At 43.9% G+C, this 14237-nt stretch overlaps 1 pseudogene; it reads left to right on the top strand.

Annotated features, from left to right (window-relative positions):
- The window catches only part of LOC111953848 (phospholipid-transporting ATPase IB-like), a 108205-nt pseudogene that overhangs the window by 59509 nt on the left and 34459 nt on the right, over positions 1–14237 (top strand).

Genomic DNA, 14237 nt, shown 5'->3' on the forward strand with positions numbered 1-14237 from the left:
CAAGGTTGGTTTGTATTCATCCAACTATCTGTCGCTTAAAAAAGTCTGATGGCTTACAAACAGCATACATGTAATTTCTTCCACTTTACTGGTGACCCAAAGTTCAGGCGCTTATTTCTATTGGTTAAGAAATAGTCTGTTTATCAGACTCACTTTACTTTATTAATGTAACTGTACCAAGAGTGCTGGTCATTAGCTTACGCCAAACCAGCTGCACCACTGAATACGCCGATTCATCGTAACTGAATCTCGAACAAGCAGGGTCGGGCCTGGTTAGTAACTTGGGATGGAGAGGATCTGCCTGGAAAATACCAGGTGCCGTCAAGCGTAGTCCAAGGGGTGTGCCCTTTGTCTTCTGTCTTGTATATCCCTATTACCAGTCAATTTTTTTTCACCACCTATTCTTTTTTTTCTTTTCTTTTATTCAGTTTTTCTTTCTGCGGAGAAGGTAAATACAAACAGGACTTCTGGACTAGAAGAGAAACACAGTCCAAGGCTAGAGAAACAAGAGGAGAGATTTTTCAAGAGAGAGGAGCGACAGCACGTGTGTGTGTGTGTGTGTGTGTGTGTGTGTGTGGTGTGTGTTGTGTGGGTGTGTGTGTGTGTGTGTGTATTTTGGAGGGAAGCAGGGGGAAAAAATAATGTTGGTCTGGGCGAAAGAAAGGGAGTGCGTGTGTGATTGGTGTGTAGTTTCTCCCACACTCTGGTCAGTTGACAGAGGGGTCATATCAGATCACAGGGATGAGCTGGGGTCATCTGACTGGAAATAATCCTGTCTTCTCTGTGGGTTCATTGAATCCATAAAGTCTGTATTCAAATCAGATTTGATTGCGGGCGTAGAGAAATGCTTGTGTTCCTAGCTCCTACAGTGCAGTAGTATCTAACAATACACAACAATAACACATGAATCTAAAAAGTAAAAMAATGGAATTTAGAAATATTTCTACGATCAATGTTTGTGCCTGGGACTGTGGTTTTGACAGTCTACATCTATCTGACGTTATATACTGAACATTGTGAAAGTGTGTGTCTGTTTACAGTTTGAATGTACAGTGTATACATGTTCTGTAATCTGTGTGTGTGGATTAAGTATGTATCCTGTGTGTGTGTGTTCTCCTGTAAGTGTGTGTGGGCTGTGTGGTTGTGTTGTGTGTCTGCCTGGCCACATGGTTCTCATTAGAGGCGATGGGATGTTTGTTTTCTCTATTAGTCTGCTCCTTTATTATCAACAACTCCTTCAAAACTGCCCCAAACTACAGCCCAATAAACAGGTCTAACAAACACAACCAGGACTGCATAAACTGTGTGTGTGTATGTATWTAAATGTGTGTTTCAGACTTCAGATTGTGTTGCTACTGATGTATAGAGGTTTATATTGCCCCAGGCAGCAACCTCATTATGATATGGATATCTCCTTCTCCCTGCCTCACTCAGTCCTTCCCTTTCACAATATTGGCCTTTCTTTGTCCCTCTACTGTCTCACTCTCTCCTCTTTGTCCCTCTACACTCCGTCGTCAGCACCGGTCGCGCGTGGACCACACGCCACACATATGCTGCATTGAGGTATCCACTGCGGCGCATCTCTCACTTTTGTCCGCTCTAAAACTAGAAACGATGCAGGACTCTCAGAAAGGCGAGCCAGTCTTAGAGGACCCCAATCTTTGTCCCCTAAAACACCGTAGCCATGATTTAGGACACATGGGAACCCAGATGAGTCTTCTAGAAAGAAAACTGAATGGGACCACCTCGTAGGTATCCGCGGACATACAGGTGGGAGGATTGTCCCTGGGACTCCAGTAGAGGACCAAAAGGCAATGGAGAGTAGAGAACAGGTGACTAGGGACAAGAGTGCAGGAAGAGTGAGATCAGCTTTCATCGTACAGGGACCAAGAGCGAGAGAGTGAGTCACAGTCTCAGATTTGTCCCATGGGCAAGAGAGAAGGACAGTAGACGGTAAGACTGTCCTCAAGGATCCACACACGTCAGAGGCAGAAAGTGATCCTGCTTTGATCCACGTCCTAGACTAGCTTAGGCTAGTCGTCGATGCACGACTCAAGAGGACGTCAGAGTGAGAGACAGTCAGACTCTTTGTGCGGACACCTACTTAGTGTAGAGGAGAGAGTGAGACAGTACAGTAGAGGCTGGCCATAAGTAGATACAGTACAGAGAGAGTTTCGAGCTCGAGGCGTCGAGGGCCTTTGTGGGAATGCGTAAGCATTTGTCCCACTGGGACATAAAAGAGGAGATAGATAGTGAGCCTCACTCTCTCTATCAGATATTAGTCGGGCGACTACTAAAAGAACATGCTCATACTCTACTCCTGTTGAATAGTGCCGTCTACTAGGTCGACTCACTAGTCGATCGGTCTATTGGTGCGCGCCTAGACTAACGTTGATGACTACTTCTCCCTACCTCTTTATGTCACCTCTATGCAGTGTCTCTGACTCTGCGTCCTCCCTTTGTGCCGTCTACTTGGGTGCCTCACTTATAAAACCCTATCACTCACTCTCAGTCATGCTCTATGACTCACCTCAACCCTGACAGTGTCTCATCGCTACAACCATCCCTCACATTTGTTCACACTATCCACATACAGTGACTCTACACCACTACTACATCGCGTTCTTATGTCAGCTCTCTCTAGGTTCTGTGCTCACTCTTGTCTTGTTTACGACCTTGCTTTTATGTCTGCGCTTCTACCGTCGTCAGCTCTCTCCTCTTTACTTCACTTCTTTCTCAGTTCGCCCGGCTCCACGTGTCCTGTTTCGAGACAGGATATTGAGAATAGTGTGTGTTTTATAATTACAAGGAGATGTGAGGAATACTCTTTAGCATACTCCCATTTCTGCATTGAGAAAACGTAAGACTATGAACACCGCGCAAATATCTCGCGTGTGTTCGCAATCTACCGATGTCATTGATACCATCTTGTGCCCGCAGGCGCCAGAGCAACAGGGCCACCCTGACAGCTCACTGTAACGTCCTCTGGGTAACCTCTACTCTTTCGCGGAAGAGAGACAATGCCACGTATGGCTCTGATCTACTACGAACACAGGACACACACACACTCGAGGGAAATTACAGATCTCCACTGCTCCTTACAGCCATCACGAAGCCACAACCGGCACTCTTCACATGAGAACTCGTCTGCCCTGTCCTGATCAAATGCCGTGGGTGGTGTTACGAAGACAGGACGAAGCGTTTGCACATGGTTCGGTCACACCGTCATTACTGCGGCAGGTGAGGAAGAAGATTCAGCAGCATTCTGCAACACACCATCCGTATATATCGCACATGCTTGCTCATGTACGAACCCCAGAGAGCGATATGAGAGACGTTGGTCTTAGGGGATGTGTAGTGTTGGGTCTTGGCCGGTTGATGTAGGTTGGGGCTGAGGGTGTTGTTGGTTGGGCTTTGGGTGTGTGTGATGTTGTGGTCTTTGTGGCTGATGTTGTGTTTGGTGGTGACTTGGGGTGTGTGTTGTGTTGGGGGCTTGGGGTTGTAGTGTGTTGGGTGCTTATAGGGGTATGTGTGGGCTGTGGGACTGGGGTGGTGTGTGTTGGGGGCACCTTGTGGGGTGTGGTAGATGTGGGCAGTCTAGGGAGGGCTAGACTGAGTGATGTCATAGGTGTTCTTGGGTGTGTGTGTTGGCGTCATTCGGGAGGGGTATATGTTGCTCGAGATGTTGAGTCTCTTGAGGGGTGTTGTGGTGAATGGTGAGCTATGGAGCGCGTTGTGAGTTTGGGCGGGATGTTCGAATGAGATCCCTACGAGAATGAGAGAGCGGAGTGATTTGTGTTATGGGCTTGGGGTGTTGCTCGATGTCAGTGGGCTTATATGAGCCGCGCGCGTAGGCTGTGCGTATGTCGTTCGTGTCGGATTTCGGATATGGTGTGTGTTTGGGCTTGGGGTGTGTGTTGGGCTTGGGGGGGAGGTGTTGGCTTGGGGGGGAGGTGTTGGGCGTGGGGGAGGGGGTGTGTTGGCTTGGGGGTGTGTTGGGCTTGGTGCTGACTATAAAGGATCTGTTTGTTTTTTAATAGTGTTAGTAAATGACTGTAGATCATAAAATCCTGGCATGGATCTGAGTGGTTAATGGAATACACCGCACCACATGGAAATGTCAAAGTCATGACTCACTTACTGCTATTCTCCAACCACACACAACACACACACCACACACACACATACATACAAGTTGAAGTCGGAAGTTTACATACACTTAAGGTTGGAGTCATTAAAACTCGTTTTTCAACCACTCCACAAATGTCTTGATAACAAACTATAGTTTTAGCAAGTCCTCGTTAGAACATCTATCTGTGCATGACACAAAGTATAGTTTTCCAACCAATTTGTTTTACAGACAGATTATTTCACTTATTCACTGTATCACATAATTCTAGCGGGAACAGCAAAGTTCTACATACACTAAGTTGACTGTCTTTAAACAGCTTGGAAAATTCCAGAAAAGGATGGTCATGGCTTTTAGAAGCTTCTGATAGGCTGATTGACATCATTTGAGTCCAATTGGAGGTGGTACCTTGGACCCTGTATTCTCCGACCTACTCTCCAAACACAGTGCCTCTCTCTGCTTGATGCGTACATGGGAATAATCAAAAAGAGAATCAGCCAAGACCTCCACTAAAAAAAATTGGTGGACCTCCACAAGGATGGAGAAAGACCTCTACATTACTTAAAAATCATACAATTTGATTTTCTGGATTTTTTGTTTTAGATTCCGTCTCTCACAGTTGAAGTGTACCTATGATAAAAATTACAGACCTCTACATGCTTTGTAAGTAGGAAAACCTGCAAAATCGGCAGTGTATCAAATACTTGTTCTCCCCACTGTAATATATACACTGCCTCTATCTGTCCTTCATTCATACAATGTACTCTCAAAGTCTCCTAGAATATTTACATTCCCTTTTTTAGTCATGTTTCCACGTCAGACAGTTACTGTGTGTGTGTGTGTGTGTGTGTGTGTGTGTGTGTGTGTGTGTGTGTGTGTGTGTGTGTGTGTGTGTGAGGAGGGAAGTAATTGACTCTCCCAAGCATAAAAGCCATATCCGGACTCGGGTCTCCAAGGCCTTACAAAATAGCTCCATTCCTCCCCCTCTTTTTGTTCCTCTGTTTTCTTCCTGCTCCCCCCCTGCACTCTCGTGGTAGAGGTGGCTGTGATCCTCTCCTGCTGTTTGTGTGTATGTTATGGCTGTTGTATCATCTCTGCTGGGCTATCATTTATCAGCGAGAGAGGAGAGAGAGACCTATATCTGTGTGCTACCTATATCCCCACACTAGAATCCCCATACTTTAATGAAGACAGCTTCTCCATCCTGGAGGGGGAAATCAATKATTTCCAGGCCCAGGGACATGTACTAGTTTGAGGCGACCTAAATGCCACAACTGGACGAGAACCTGACACCCTCAGGACAAATACCTACCTGGAGGTGACAGCACTCCCTCCCTCATATGCCCCCCTAGGCACAACTATGACAACATAAGCAACAAAAACTGGTCACAACTCCTGCTGCTCTGTCACATGCTGGGTATGTACATAGTAAATGGTAGGCTTCGAGGGGACTCCTACAGTAGGTACACCTACAGCTCATCTCTTGTCAGTAGTACTGTAGACTATTTTATCACTGAACTCAACCAGAGTCTCTCAGAGCGTTCAGTCAGCCCACTGACACCCCTATCAGATCACAGCAAAATCACAGTCTACTTGAACAGAGCAATACTCAATCATGAGGCATCAAAGCCAAGGGAACTGAATAATATAAAGAAATGCTATAGATGGAAGGAATGTAGTGTGGAAACKTACCAAAAARCAATTAYGCAYCAACAAATTCAATCCCTTTTAGACAACTTGATGGACAAAACGTTCCACTGTAATAGTGAAGGTGTAAACTTGGCAGTAGAAAACCTAAACAGTATATTTGACCTCTCAGCTTCCCTATCAAATCTAAAAATGTCAAACAGAAAACCGAATAAAATGAACAACAATGACAAATGGTTTGATGAAGAATGCAAAAACCTAAGAAAGAAATTGAGAAACCTGTCCAACCAAAAAGATAGAGACCCAGAAAACCTGAGTCTACGCCTTCACTATGGTGAATCACTGAAACAATACAGAAATACATTKCGGAAAAAGAAGGAACAGCATGTCAGAAATCAGCTCAATGTAATTGAAGAATCCATAGACTCYAACCACTTCTGGGAAAATTGGAAAACACTAAACAAAAAACACGAAGCGTTATTAAACTCTTAAACATTATCCTCAGCTCTGGCATCTTCCCCAATATTTGGAACCAAGGACTGATCACCCCAATCCACAAAATTGGAGACAAATTTCACCCCAATACCTACCGTGGGATATGCGTCAACAGCATCCTTGGGAAACTCCTCAGCATTATCATTAACAGCAGACTCGTACAAAGGCAGTCTTCTCATACTTTGTTGATGTCAAAAAAGATTTTGACTCAATTTGGTATGTGGGTCTGCTATACAAATAGATGGATAGTAGTGTTTGGGGAAAAACATACAACATTATAATTAAAAAAAACTCACATTTCTTTCCACAGGCCCGTGGGGTGAGACAGGAATGCAGCTTAAGCCCCACCCTCTTCAAKATATACATCAACAAATTGGTGAGGGCAGTAGAGCAGTCTGCAGCACCAAGACTCACCCTACTAGAATCTGAAGTCAAATGTCTACTGTTTGCTGATGATCTGGWGCTTCTGTCCTCAACTTAGGAGGGCCTACAGCAGCACTCAGATCTTCTGCACAGATTCTGTCAGACCTGGGCCCTGACAGTAAATCTCAGTAAAACAAAAATAATGGCGTTCCTAAAAAGGTCCAGTTGCCAGGACCACAAATACAAATTCCATCTAGACACCGTTGCCCCAGAGCAAACAAAAAACGATACATACCTCGGCCTAAACATCAGCACCACAGGTAACTTCCACGAAGCTGTGAACGATCTGACAGARAAGGCAAGAAGGGCCTTCTATGCCATCTAAAGGAACATAAAATGTGACATACCAATTAGGATCTGGCTAAAAATACTTGAATCAGTTATAGAACCCATTTCCCTTTTATGGTTGTGAGGTTTGGGGTCCGCTCACCAACCAAGAATTCACAAAATGGGACAAACACCAAATTGAGACTCTACATGCAGAATTCTGCAAAAATATCCTCTGTGTACAACATAAAATACCAAATAATGCATGTAGAGCAGAATTTGGCCGGTACCCACTAATGATCAAAATCCAGAAAAGAGCTCTACAACCAACTAAAAGGAAGAGATTCCCAAACCTTCCATAACAAAGCCATCACCTACAGAGAGATGAACCTGGAGAAGAGTACCCTAAGAAAGCTGGTCCTGGGGCTCTGTTCACAAACACAAACAGACCKCACAGAGCCCCAGAACAGCAACACAATTAGACCCAACCAAATCTTGAGGAAACAAAAAGATAATTACTTGACACATTGGAAAGAATTAACAAAAAAACTGAGCAAAATAGAATGCTATTTGGCCCTAAACAGAGAGTACACACTGGCAGAATACCTGACCACTGTGACTGACCCAAACTTAAGGAAAGCTTTGACTATGTACAGACTCAGTGAGCATAGCCTTGCTATTGAGAAAGGCTGTCGTACACAGCCTGTCTTCTCTTGAGAGCCAGGTCTATGTGCACACTGCCCACAAAATGAGGTGGAAACTGAGCTGCACTTCCTAACCTCCTGTATGACCATATTAGAGACACATATTTCCCTCAGATTACACAGACCCACAACGAAAACAAACCCAATTTTGATAAACTCCCATATCTATTGGGTGAAATACCACAGTGTGCCATCACAGCAGCAAGATTTGTGACCTGTTGCCACAAGAAAAGGGTAACTAGTGAAGAACAAACACCATTGTAAATACAACCCATATTTGTTTATTTATTTTCACTTCTGTACTTTAACTATTTGCAAATAATATGAWATTTGAAATGTCTTTATTCTTTTTGGAACTTTTGTGGGTGTAATGTTAACTGTTACATTTTTATTGTTTATTTCACTTTTGTTTATTATCTACTTCACTTGATTTGGCGATGTTAACATATGTTTCCCATGCCAAATATGCCCTTAAATTTAAATTGAATTGAGAGAGAGAGAGACATATTTCCCACAGATCACACAGACCCACAAAGAATTTGAAAACAAATCAAACATTGATAAACTCCCATATCTGTTAGGCAAAATACCGCAATGTGCAATCACAGCAGCAAGGTTTGTGGGCCGTTACCATGAGAAAAGGGCAACCAGTGGAACACAACATTGTAAATACCACCCATATTTATCTGTTTCCTCATCATCCCCTATTATTCGTACTACAACTATTTGCATATTGTTAAAACACTGTACATGGCTGATAATATAACATTTGGAATGTTTTAATCCCTTAACCTGTATGAGTGCAATGTTTACTGTAGATTTTTTTAAAGTTTTTGTTGACATTGTTTGTTTCTCATCACCTTTGCCAAAGCAATTGAAATAATAAACAATGTAAACATGTTTCCCATTCCAATAAAACCCATCTTAATTGAAAGAGACCATGCTAATAAATCCCCTTTGAATTGAGAGAGAGAACTAACAACAACATCAATTACAAAACGCATAAAGATGATAATTATTGGAAATGGAAAACAAGAGCTAGAAGACAAGTGGGTTGAAGTTGAGTTGAAGAGAGAAAGGGCAAATGAAAGGAGATGCAGGAAGAGTTGGCAGCGTAACAGTAAGACTTCACACAGAAACTCCATGAGGTTTTTGTTTAGTGGTTTCCATCAGGTAGCAGGAAAACATGAATCACTGCCGTGCTTAAAATAACCAAAATGGCTTCCATTTAGAGCCAATTCCCAAGGTAAAAGTTTGCCTTAACCAAAGATCTAGGATTAGATTTGACTACCCCGGCTCCTAACCTGAACCATTACGTGGATAGAAGTATTTCGGCCCCTGTGTCAGTGGTTTAGCGGAGGTTTTCCCAAACCCGGTCCTGGGGCCCCACCTGGGTGCACGTTTTGGTTTTTGTCCTAGCACTACACAGCTGATTCAAATAACTAACTCATCATCAAGCTGTGATTATTTGAATCAGCTGTGTAGTGTTAGGGCAAAAACCAAAACGTACACCCAGGGGGGGGGGAGGGGTCCAGGACCAAGTTTGGGAAAGCCTGGTTTAGGGGAACCGCTTCCCACTAATTGATTTATGTAGCTGTTCAGTCATTATGATAGCTGGTTGAGGTACTCACCCTCTCAACCTGTAACCCTCTCTGTCTGTCTGTCTCCTAAACCGGTTCTGTCTCCACACAGACAATGAGATGAGGAGCCCAGGGGAAAGGGACTAGGGAAATTCAGACTGTTTGTGTGTGTGCGTGTATAACAGACAGTATGCCTGTGGAAGACATGGCTCCTGTTACTATCTGTATGTCTATGTTGTAGCCCTGTAGTCAGACTAGGACCCACAGTGATCTAAAGCCCCAACAAGGAACAGTCTTTCTGGGATAAGAGGGAGCAGGCCTGGGTGGGTATGGAGCAAATCTCTACACCAGCATGTAACCACACACACACACACACACACACACACACACACACACACACACACACACACACACACACACACACACACGGCAGGCCAGGGGGAAGCCAATGAGTCATACAGATGCTCTGTGTGTTCTAAGCAAGACCCTGGCCCGGTCAAGCTGACACTGCAGAGCTGGGTGGTCCACTTAGCATTCTCACACACACACACAATTTCCGAGAGGAAACCCTCAGAGAGATTTGGCTGGAGAAGTCGATGTTGATAGACGAGCTGCGCCTCTGCTCTCTGAGGTGTGTCTGTCGGTCTGTGTGCGTGACAGAGTGACTCAACAGTCAGCCTGGTCTCAGAGACTAGATCTCTCGCTCTCTTGCTGTGTTAACATTATCTACTTCACTTGATTTGGCAATGAACAAAAGTGAAATAAACAAAAATGTACATTAAACATAACACTCACAAAAGTTCCAAAATAATAAAGTCATGTCATATGTGCAAATGGTTAATGTACAAAAGTGAAAATAAATAAACATAAATATGAGTTTACAATGGTGTTTGTTCTTCACTGGTTGCCCTTTTCTTGTGGCAACAGGTCACAAATATTGCTGCTGTGATGTCACACTGCGGTATTTCACCCAGTAGATATGTGAGTTTATCAAAATTGGGTTTGTTTACAAATTCTTTGTGGGTCTGTGTAATCTGAGGGAAATATGTGTCTCTAATATGGTCATTGATACACTTAGGTTGGAGTCATTAAAACTAGTGCATGTAAACTTCCAACTTCAGCTGTAGGTGCTGCTGTAGGCCATCGTTGGTTGGGGACAGAAGCACCAGATCATCAGCAAACAGTAGACATTTGACTTCAGATTCTTGTCGGGTAAGGCCGGGTGCTGCAGACTGCTCTAGTGCCCTCGCCAATTCGTTGATATATGTACCGTTCTGTATTTATTTTCTTAGTCAACCTTGTGTTTTGTTTCTTTGTGTTCTTGAATGTAGCCCTGTTTCTTTGTTCTTGAACGTAGCCCTGTCTTTCATTTGTGTTCATTGATTTCACCTGTGTTAGTTACTCACCTGGTCTCATCCGCTCATTATTCAGCTCAGTTCATTCTGATTGTGTATTTGTGAGGTATTGTTCGTTTTGACTCTACTAAGCCTGTTCCTAGCTCGTTTGTGAGAACCAGTTATAGTCCTAGTTTTGATTCACCTGCCTGTTTGCCTACCTGTGTATGAATCTACACCTTTTTCACCCTGAGTATTCATTACAATATATATGTTGAAGAGGGTGGGGCTTAAGCTGCATCCCTGTCTCATCCCACGGCACTGTGGAAAGAAATGTGTTTTTTGCCAATTTTAACCGCACACTGGTTGTTTGTGTACATGGATTTTATAATGTCGGATGTTTTTCCCCCAACACCACTTTTCATACATTTTTATAGCAGACCATCAAATTGAGTCTTAACTTTTTTAAATCAAAAAAGCATGAGAAGACTGCCTTTTTGTTTGTTTGTCTATTAGGGTGTGCAGGGTGAATCCGTGTTCTGTCGTATGGTATTTTGGTAATAAGCCAATTTGACATTTGCTCAGTACATTGTTTTCACTGAGGAAATATACGAGTCTGCTGTTAATGATAATGTAGATGATTTTCCCAAGGTTGCTGTTGACGCATATCCCACAGTAGTTATTGGGGTCAAATTTGTCTCCACTTTTGTGGATTGGGATGATCAGTCCTTGGTTACAAATATTGGGGAAGATGCCAGAGCTGAGGATGATGTTTAAGTATAGCCAATTGGAATTTGTTGTCTGTATATTTTATCATTTCATTGAGGATACCATCAACACCACAGGCCTTTTTGGGTTGGAGGGTTTGTATTTTGTCCTTTTGTTCATTCAAGGTAATTGGAGAATCCAGTGGGTTCTGGTAGTCTTTTAATAGTTGATTCTAAGATTTGTATTGGATCATGTATATGTTTTTGCTATTTGTTCTTTGTTATTGATACAACAAGATTGGACAAGTAGTTTACCCATACATCTCCGTTTTGGATAGATAACCCTTGTTTAGTGTTTTTCCATTTTTCCCAGAAGTGGTTAGTCTACGGACTCTTCAATTACATTGAGCTGATTTCTGACGTGCTGTTCCTTTCTTTTCCGTACTGTATTTCTGTATTGTTTTAGTGATAGTGAAGGCGTAGGCTCAGGTTTTCTGGGTCTCTATCTTTTTGGTTGGGTAGGTTTCTCAATTTCTTTCTTAGGTTTTTGCATTCTTCATCAAACCATTTGTCATTGTTAATTTTATTCGTTTTTTTGTTGTTGACATTTTAGATTTGATAGGGAAGCTGGGAGGTCAAATATACTGTTTAGGTTTTCTCCTGCCAAGTTTACACCTTCACTATTACAGTGGAACGTTTTGTCCATGAAGTTGTCTAAAGAGTGCAGATATGTCTCTTTCCACCTCCAGCTCTCTGGGTCTGGTTGATGGGGTGTTGTTGAGCTGGACTCGTTTTTTTTAATGCTGATGGCATGTGTTCACCTGTTAATATAGCACTGCGCCATGCCAGGGACGGTCTGTGTTTAATATAGCATGCGCCATGCCAGGGGATGTCTGTGTTTAATATAGCACTGCGCCATGACCAGGGGATGGTCTGTGTTAATATAGCACTGCGCATGCCAGGGGAGGTCTGTGTTAATATACACTGCGCATGCAGGGGATGGTCTGTGTTAATATAGCACTGCGCGCATGCCAGGGGACGGTCTGTGTTAATATAGCACTGCGCCATGCCAGGGGACGGTCTGTGTTAATATAGCACGCGCTGCAGGGACGGTCTGTGTATATAGCACTGCGCCATGCCAGGGATGGTCTGTGTTAATATAGCACTGCGCTGCAGGGATGGTCTGTGTTAATAAATAGCATGCGCCATGCAGGGGACGGTCTGTGTTATATAGCACTGCGCCATGCCAGGGGATGGTCGTGTTAATATAGCCTGCGCTGCCGGGGATGGTCTGTGTTAATATAGCACTGCGCATGCCAGGGGACGGTCTGTGTTAATATAGCACTGCGCCATGCAGGGACGGTCTGGTGTTAAGATCATCCAGGGTCGTTAATACACTGGCCGTGCCAGGGATGGTCTGTGTTAATAATAGCCACTGCGCCATGCCAGGGAAGGTCTGTGTTAATATAGCACTGCGCCATGCGCAGCGGAAGGGTCTGTGTTTATATAGCACTGCCGCCATGCCAGGGAATGGTCTGGTGATTATATAGCACTGGCGCCATGCCAGGGGATGTCCTGTGTTAATATAGGCACTGCGCCATGCCAGGGGATGGTCTGGTGTTAATATAGCACTGCGCCATGCCAGGGGATGGTCTGTGTTAATATAGCACTGCGCCATGCCAGGGGATGGTCTGTGTTAATATTGCACTGCGCCATGCCAGGGGATGGTCTGTGTGGAAAATTAAGTTGCTTATGTTCCCCTTTTTATAATAGTCAGATTTTCCATAAGGAGCTTATTTGTATTATTTTCATGCCTTTGCATTTTTTACATTGAGGTTACTGTATTGTAATGACCTCTGAACAGCGGGAGGGGGCTTCAAAGGCCTCTGCATTTGGGTGGGGGAGGCTGTGAAACTCTCCTGCCATTGTTGGGCTCAAGGGATTTGACACCTCTCAAATCTGTCTTAGCATTCAGTCCTTATAAAGTAAAATATGTAATTGTAATGTATTTTTCTTCTTGACTTTAAAAGTCTGAACACCACTCTCTCAGTTCCAGGTCGGATGGTGTTTTCAGGTTTGTCTTTGTTTGCCAGAGCATTTGCTGTATATCTTGGATATAAGAATCTTAGTAGTCGGAGGAATCCTTGGAATGGAATCCTTCCAGGAAATGTTTTCCAAAATCAGGTTGTAGGTTTGGAGTGAAGGTTTTGTTGTGGAGGGTAGTATCTTGTATATGTCCTTGCCGAAAAATCCAAGTTTATACAAGTTAAACATTTTTCCCCCTGGTTGTATTTTACTCTGTCTGTTTTTTCCAGTCTCCAGACATCTTTTACTTTTGGTCGTTGATGTTATAACTTTTTTCTAACTGGTTTCTCTCTCTCCAGGGTGTCTCCCCTCCAGAAGTCTGAGATAGTGGACATGGTGAAGAAGCATGTGAAGGCCATCACTCTGGCCATAGGAGACGGGGCCAACGACGTGGGCATGATCCAGACTGCCCATGTAGGGGTTGGCATCAGTGGCAACGAGGGCATGCAGGCAACCAACTCCTCGGACTACTCCATCGCACAGGTAACACACACACACAGACACACGCTAGAGTAGAGAACGGAGGGGGGGGGGGAGAAGCTAGTTGAAGTATTCTGTGAGAGCCAGAGGAATCTCTGTTTATCTGTCTGACCACTCAGGTGTCTACTACTGCTTATCTCTTTGTCTCACCCTGTCTCCATCTCTCTCACCCCCCCCCACCTCTCTCATCACTCCCCTCTCTTTCTGTTGCTAGTTTTCCTACCTAGAGAAGTTGTTGCTGGTCCATGGGGCGTGGAGTTATAACCGTGTCACTAAGTGTATTCTCTACTGTTTCTATAAGAATGTGGTTCTCTACATCATAGAGGTAAGACACACCCCACCCCCTCACCTCTCCCACCCTTCACCTCTCCCACCCTTCAACTCTC

The sequence above is a fragment of the Salvelinus sp. IW2-2015 genome, linkage group LG27, assembly GCF_002910315.2.
Source record: "Salvelinus sp. IW2-2015 linkage group LG27, ASM291031v2, whole genome shotgun sequence".
Classification (NCBI taxonomy): domain Eukaryota; kingdom Metazoa; phylum Chordata; class Actinopteri; order Salmoniformes; family Salmonidae; genus Salvelinus; species Salvelinus sp. IW2-2015.